An 8,479-nucleotide genomic window follows, 5' to 3' on the forward strand; every position below is an offset into this window, starting at 1 on the left:
TTTTTCAAATAAGCTTTAAAACCTCTTTTTTTTTTTATTATTTTAAGGTGATACTAAAAGTTGGCAGAAACATTTGAAACTATCAAAACCTGAGAGATTATATAGTGGGTAAAGTATGTGGTTTGCATGTAGCCAATCTGAATTTAATCCCCAGCACCACATGTGGTCTCACAAGCACTGTGAGATCCCTGAGTACAGAGCCAGGACTAAGCCTTGAGCATAGCTAGAGTGGTCCAAAAACTAAAGAACTATTAAATATTCATTGTCAGTTGCAATGCCAAAGTATCACTTCTATAGAAAATAAGTAGTTTCCTACTCCTTTGGAGGTTGGGGTGGGAAATGCTGAGGTTACATCTGGGAATAAATAGTTCTTATAAAATCAAGCATGTCCTTTCCGGATGACCCACAATTTCACTCCCAACAATAATTAAAAACTTAAGTTCGTAAAAATTTAAAAACATTGCTAAAAACAACCAAACATCTAACAGTCCATGAACAGATCAACTCTGATTCATCCATATGAAAGACTTATTGTACTGAATGAAGTTTTTTTTCATAATGGCACTAGAATATTAAGTTTTGCTTTAGTCTAGGTGCTGGGGCTTGGTACTCTTGATATTTTGGGTCAATTCTTCCTGCACAGAGACACCAGGAAAGTGACAGCCAAGTAAATGTTGTGCACAGGATTACCATCTGTCATCTTCACATGCCCAACAACCACTGTTGGACACAGCACCTCCTTCATTTGGAACTTGATTGTGGACTTTACTTCATCAACCTTGGACACCATGTTTTCACTTTGGGTCAGCAGAAAAGGAAACTTAACAGGTTTATTCAAGCCTGAACAAATAAATAAATAAATAAATAAATAAATAAATAAATAAATAAATTCTGGGGTTCTGCTTGATTAGAGACTCTAAGACCAGAAAGCATTAGACTTCTTGGCCAGCATCTTATTCTTGTTGAGTTTCTTTAGTGCCTATATGTCCTTGTAGGTGATATCCACAGCCGTGGTCTCATGCCAGTGCTGTGGTATCCCAGAACACACACAAAAAAACATAGGCAGGGGGTCAACTTGAGCCTGAAGGTGCCAGAGAAGTAATTGTTTTTCTGCTGGCCATAGTTTTTTAAGGCTCATCTGTAGCTCTACCAGCGCTAGAAATTTCCAGTACTTGTAACAATTCCCATAGAGAATTTTCCGCACCACTTTGTACAGGTGTTTTGGGACACTTTGCTGGTCATGATGCTTTGCACCACAAAACCACTAATAGAGATAAACTATCTCACAGCAACAGAGATGGATTTGAAATGCACCGTGAAAGATTCTGATTTTATGGCTTCATTTCTTTAGAATGACACCTACATGGTTGTACTTATAAGATCATCTAACATAGACAACCCTAAAGCATTGTCATCCAAAAACTTATAGACAAGAAAACAGGAGCTTGATTGCCAGGGAAGCAACTTACAGTGGGAAGAATGCCAATCTTTACATAATAAAGAACAAGACACAAAGAAATAAGTGGGGTATGTGTAGTAGAGATGGTGATTTAACAATTTATACTTATATGTAGTTTTTCAGAAATTCATATACATGCGTTGGCATGTAGTTGAGGAACACACAATGAGCATGACAGAAAATGGCTGAAAAACAGACCATAGGTATGTTTTAGTTTGATAAAGTGGAAGGTAACTCAGGTTCAAGGAGGATCTGTAGAACAGTTTCCACTGACACTGCCTAATGTTTACTTTTGTTTAAACTTCATTTATTGATTGGTTGGTTGGTTGGTTGGTTGGTTGTTTCATTGTTGGGCCACACTCAGTGGCACTCAGGGGTTACTCCTGGCTCTGCACTCAGAAATCACGCTTGGCAGGTTGGGGGACCACATGGGATGCCAGAAATTGAACAGGGTCCCTCCCAGGTCATCGGCATACAAGGCAAACACCCTACTGCTGTGCCATCTCTCCAGCCCCTAAAGTTTTCGTTTAATTAAGAACTTTTAAGTCTCTGTTTTGGCCCCATTGACAGTGAAAGAATAGAGACACGTAGCTTCTCCCAAGGAAGTGTTGTCATATCCTACAAATCTCAGGCAAGTCTACTTTAGCTTTCTTAACATGTGAGAGTCCTCCAAAGTTTTATGGGCAAAGCCAAGGGATAAAAGTTGCAAAAAACTTTTTATTATTTTATTACAATAATATAAAACATAGCATAGCTTTCAGGAGTTGTGCCAGGCACAGTAGATTGACAATAACAAACAGTGTACAGGAATATATCAAAATGGTAGAATATACTCTGTCTTGATTGTGAATCTGTTCACATAGATTCATTGACCAAAATTAATTGTGTTTACACCACAGTAAACTAATTTTTACATGTTATTATTTTTTAAAAAATGAATCAAACAAAGCCATGGTTAGCATGTTTTCTAAACATGTTTATTTATTTCTGGAAAAACCTAACAAAAGTCAAAATTAATGTGAAAATGTCCAATCAAAATTTAAATTTGGCCACATTTTTCTATATCAATGATACAGATGAAAATTACAGAGAATTAATGCTTTGTTGGAGTTCTGTTTGGTTTCAGTTTTGAGGTCATACCTGGTGGTGTTCAGGGATAACTCCTGCCTCTGAATTCAAGAATTTCAACTGGCAGTGCTTAGGGGACTATATGGGATCCCAGGATCCTAACCCAGGTTGGTCTGATGCAAGGCAAGTGCCTTATACACTGTACTATCACTGATCCCAAAGTAAGTTTTTTTTTTAAATAGGATTCTACTTCAAAAAAAACCTATATAAAGTATCAAGACTCAAGAAGCTGGAACAATCATTAGGTAGTCTCAGAAGAGCAGCTATGAGTATCTAAATATAGTCTGAGCTGGAATCAGCCCATATGATCTGAATTCTATTAATTGAAGATAAAATATGCAAAATCCCTGAATATATTGAAGCTTATCAAGAGCCCATGATCCCTCATTATGAATAGTTTACTAATTAAAATTTTAAGTTTCCTCCCTTGAAATAAAGAAAAAATAGGACTAGTTCCTTGTTCTTATCTTCAAAGCAACTCAGAAAGACTTATTATCAAAACAACACAGAAAAACATCACATTAGACCTAATATAATTGTTGGAAATAATTTAATCTTAATTGCAATTGTTCTAACATGATTTTTTATTCTGTACTTGTATAATAAGAACAGAGAAAAGCTCATGGATTACTCCTGGCTATGTACTCAGGAATCGCTTCTGGAGGGCATGGTGAACTATATGGAAGGGATGCCAGGGATCAAACCTGGATTGGCTGTGTGCAAGGCTAGCACCTTATCCTCTGTGCTATCTCTGCCACCCCTCTTTGCCCTATTTGTTCTTGTTTATAAACAAGTACCTTATATGTACTGTGGATATTAACACATAGTCAGATTAATGTTGGGCAAACATTTTCTTCCAGACAGTGGGATATCTTTTTATTCTATTCACCCTTTCATTTGTACTATGAGACTTTCTTTCCTTTTCTTTTTCTTTCTTTCTTTGATTCATTCTTTCTCTTTCTTTTTCTTTCATTTTCTTTCCCTTTCTTTCTCTCTTTCTCTTTCCCTTTCTGTCTCTTCTCTTTCTTTTTCTCTTTCTTCTTTCTTTCTTTCTTCCTTCCTTTCTTCCTTCCTTTCTTCCTTTGTTCCTTCCTTTGTTCTTTCCTTTCTCTCTCTCTCTCTTTCTTTTGTTTTAGAGCCACACCCTGTGATGCTCAGGGATTACTCCTGGCTCTACTCACGAATTATATAGTGTCTGGGACCGAACCTGACTGAGTCAGCACCATGTAAACCTCAATTCCTTGAGTTCATTTTTTTAATCATGTGAGTGACCAGTTTTCCTTACACTACTTGAAGAGACTTTCCTTACTTTATCCCATGTTCTTTGTATGTCTTCTCTCATCTTTTGAAAGTGTTCTTCTTTGAGTTGGTTGAATTATTTATCTATAGATTGCTTAATTTCACAGGCTAACTAGCACCTCCTTGATCTCTGTTGCTACAGCATTAAGTGTTGATTTTAGGTCCTCATCTATGAGACTCAGGCATTTTGAATGGCTTGGAAATTTGCCTAGGTTTTTCTCCATATTCCCAGTTCCATATCTATATTTTCCCCATTGTTTTTGGTTGTTTGGTTTTTTGTTGTTGTTGTTGTTGTTTTGTTTTTTTTTGTTTTTTTTTTTTTTTGTTTTTTGCATTTTGTGGGTGGGTATAATGGAGTTTCAGGTTCCTTGTTACTGTATTGGGAAGGCAGACAGACCAGACGTCTCACTGGGCTCCAGGATGACCCTCGACCTTAGTGAACGTACTTGGCATGTGACCTCATCGTAGATTTTTTAGACTTATTCCTATTCCTGAGTGCAGGAATTCCTGAGTGCAGAACTAGGAGTAACCAATGAGCAAATAAATGCTCCAAATAAGTGGGGCAAAGAGAAGAAAAGTTACTTTCTTAAAGAAGACACTGAGTCAACAGATAGATTAAAATGTGCTCTATATAAAGGAAATATGTGTGCTCTATGTGTTTGCTCTATATGAGAGAAATGCAGATCCCAAAATACTACCTCACTGCAGGTAGGGCTCTTTTCTTGCATGCAGCTAATCCCAGTTCCATCTCCGGCATCCTGTGTGGTCTCCCAAGCCCACTAGGAATCACTCCTAGTGATAAATAAATAAATAAATAGGAAATCATTTTGTGCAGTCATTGAGTCAGCCCTATGAACCACAATAAGTAACTAATAAACAAAAAATAAGTAAAGATACATTGTAAGGAGCAACAGCTGAACAAAGACTAGATACAGAATTGAGTTTGGGGAGAAAAGAGAGGACATGGGTGGGAGGGATCCCTGGAGCACTGTTTCAAAGGAGTCTTTAAAGTGCTGGTGGAAGGAAGAAGGCAATTTAGTGGTGTGGTATAGGAATGATGTAGGCATAATCTGTCATGATCAGTATTGCAAACTAAAATTTTACAGATATGTATTAAAAATCAAAAAAAAAAGAAAAAAGTAGTAGTGGGAGAGCTGGGAGATTCCTTGCTTTTCTTAAGTTTTCACTGTTTTATTTGCTTGGTTTACTTTTGTTTAAGAAGATATCTAATAGCACTGGTTCTTCTGAGCATAAATAAATCTTTATAGAGTTGTTTCCTATATCAGAAATATGAATCATGCAAGGTATATTTATATTCTGTAAATTAGAGAAAACTTTAGTAACTGCTGGGAAAATCTAGTTATTATAAATTCTGAATTTATGTTTCACTCATTATGCCTAAGGAATATTCTAGATTTTTTTCTATTTGAATTTTACTTTATAATGTGTGCACACATAGAATACATATATAAATAGCTTTCTTCATTCATTCTTTCTTTCTTCTTTCTTTCTTGTTTGCAAAACAAAATGCTACATGTCATGTTGTAACCAAGAATAAACCCATGCTCTAAGATGCCTTTATTTTGAACAGCCTAAGCTTCTTCTGCCTTAACTTTCCAAATAGATAATTTTGTAAACTGAACAATTTAAAAAGAACTATATTACAAATATATACTAAAGCCCTATCATATTAATCAAAGTTCCTTTGCAAAACCTCTGACATGAAACTGTCATCTCTATCCACAAACTTCCTAACCCAAAGTGAGCAAAGATGTTACATCCTAATATTTTAATTAGCTTGAAAGACTTAAGGGCCAGAGAAATAGTACAGCATTTTGCCTTGCAGGTAGCTGACCCGGGTTTAATCCCTGGCAACCCAGATAGTACCCTAAATACAGAGTCAGGAATAATCCTTGAGTACTGCCAGGCTTTAGAGACAAAAAGACTTAGGGACAAAACAAAAAAAAAAAAAAAAAGAAAGAAATAAAAGAATTCATGGAACTTATATTAATACTTGTCCTAGAAATTTAACAGTTAGTGATGTTGGCAAAATAGTATTTTATATATTTTATATATATGCTATATTATACTGGAATAAGTGGGTAAACAAATTTGCTATGTAAAGTCAACCCATATTTTTCCTTTGTCCTTATTATTAATATGTAGGCTCAATCTTTTCAATATTTGGCTTAATGGTTCAGCAGAGGTCAAGAAAAAATTCACTTTATTGTAATCAGAACATCATCCAATTGTATATTGTAATTGTAAATAATAATGAATAATGGTAAATAAATAAAATGTCTGAGGGTCTTTTTATATTTAAAAAAAGAACAGAGAAAGTAAACATTTAAAGACACCTTTTGGTTAAAAAAACTCAGAGCCAAAATTTTATTAAATAATTTTTAAAATCAATCATAATATTCTTTTTTGGGTTTTTTTGTTTGTTTGTTTGTTTGTTTTGTTTTTTGGGCCATACCTGGTAACGCTCAGGGGTTACTCCTGGCTATGCACTCAGAAGTTGCTCCTGGCTTGGGGGACCACATGGGACACCGGGGGATCGAACCGCGGTCCGTCCAAGGCTAGCGCAGGTAAGGCAGGCACCTTACCTCTAGCGCCACTGCCCAGCCCCCAATCATAATATTCTAGGTAGTTAGAATATTATTTATTTTTCATACCTCCAACTTTCAACCATCCTCACCTATATAAATCCTACCTATTCTTTAAGCTATATTCAACTTGAAAGAGCTTGGTTATAATATTAGGTTTCCCAATCTTGTCTCGGAAACTTGGGAAAATAAAACAAAAAATAATAAATTTTCCTCTAACAATGCAAAATCTTAATAGCTATAAATCAGTGATTCTCGAATTTAGCTTACAACAGATCAGGACAGAGTTTATGAAAACCCAGAGTAGTGAGCAAGTCTGAGTTGATGAGCTGCTCATTAACCAGACTGGCAGTGAAGCCTAGGAAGTCTATTTCCAATAACACCCAGGCCAGTACTTCTGCTACTAGTTTGTGGAATTCCCTTTGAGACTTACTGTTCAACATCATTTCAAGACCCAAAGTGATAGTACATGCAAATCTGTCTTATAAGGTACAATTTGTTATGTTGATATAAAGGATATTTGTTTGTTTTGTGACTAGTAATATTATACTGAATCCCATATGATTTCTCTCTCTTCAACTAGATTTCAAATGATATTTCACTGAAACCCTAAAGTACTTTGTATTTCTTTCCCTATGCTGCCAATGGTCTGCCTACGAGTAAAAACCCTTTTAGCTTTTTACTGTCTAAATGCACCAACCAGACTTCATAACAAAGGTTTATTCTCCTCAAGGGTTTGAATCATGTAATGAGTGTTCTGGGCAGTAAGTTGTTGAACTGAGTCAAACCTCCCTTATAATAACACTGCTGTTGGCTTGCTCTCCGAGTTGTAAGGAAAGTATGGTGTGAACATAACACAAAGCACAGATGCATTATGTTCTGTGTTGGTAGTCTTTGTTGAATCTGACTCCATTTGAAACTTATCTTTGGTGCTTATTTTAATAAATCATAGTCACTAATTAAATCGTACTTTGTCATACGTAGGTGACCATCACTTAACTATTGTGATTGTGAGCATACATTTTAAAGCCTACATTAGGTTTCTATGTCACTACAGTAAACCCAGTAATGATCAGAGGGTATTATTGGCATTGTGCTCAGGGGAGCATATATGGTACAGAAAATCAAACTGGGGTCAGCTACAAGCAAGACAATCACTTTAACCCCTGTACCATCTCTCCAAAGGTGACCTTTATTACATGAGTAAATCTGTTTTCAGCATCTTTACTTCTTGCAGAACTGGAATTTGCTATACATATAAGAACAGTGACTTGGTTCCTATAATAAAAGAATACAAATTCTTTACAAGTGAGCACAAAGCTCCAGACAATGGTAATGAAGAGCCACCAATGAAATTCTATGAAAAAAACTGAACCCATTCTTAGGAATTATAACAACAGCACACATCTTCATCCATAAATGACCCTTAAAAATTAAGGTGTTAAATCACCCATTGTTTTTTGCATTTTAACAGGAAAGCCTCATTTACTAGGCAAAATAATTGATTCATAATTATGGAAAAGCCAACATCAATGACCCTATGGGATCATATGTTAGGTAATGAAAAGACTTTTCTGTAACCTTGTTGGTATCTAAGTATCCCCTCTACGTCATAAAGTCAAACAAACTCTGTCTATGGGGACTGAAAAACATTTGGAAAAACAATATTCTGAAATGAACCTTGTTCATTTGTAACACATTTGTATGATGTGGATGTTGTTGTGGTTTTTAGATAACTCAACATAGACTATAAATGGGGAGTCAAGTCTTCTCTTAAAAGGGTGCTGGATCCTCATCAACTTACCAGCAGAGATAGTGTGGCTCTCTATGGCTGTAAATGATTCTAGAGTAGATTAAAACTACACTGTTATTGACTGTCATCTTGTACTTTGGGCATGGTCATCTGGGATAGCTTATGGATGTACAATGTGGAATAAGCTGAAGCAGAGATGGATGGCTCACTCTCAAGACTGGCAAGTGGAGGTTC

General features: G+C 35.9%; 1 pseudogene; it reads right to left on the reverse strand.

Moving 5' to 3' along the window:
* Nucleotides 1-625: 625 nt before the first annotated feature.
* LOC126020225 (60S ribosomal protein L10a-like) lies at nt 626-1,242 on the reverse strand (annotated as a pseudogene).
* Between the last annotated feature and the right edge of the window lie 7,237 nt (nt 1,243-8,479).

Source organism: Suncus etruscus, chromosome 10 (genome assembly GCF_024139225.1).
Source record: "Suncus etruscus isolate mSunEtr1 chromosome 10, mSunEtr1.pri.cur, whole genome shotgun sequence".
Lineage (NCBI taxonomy): Eukaryota > Metazoa > Chordata > Mammalia > Eulipotyphla > Soricidae > Suncus > Suncus etruscus.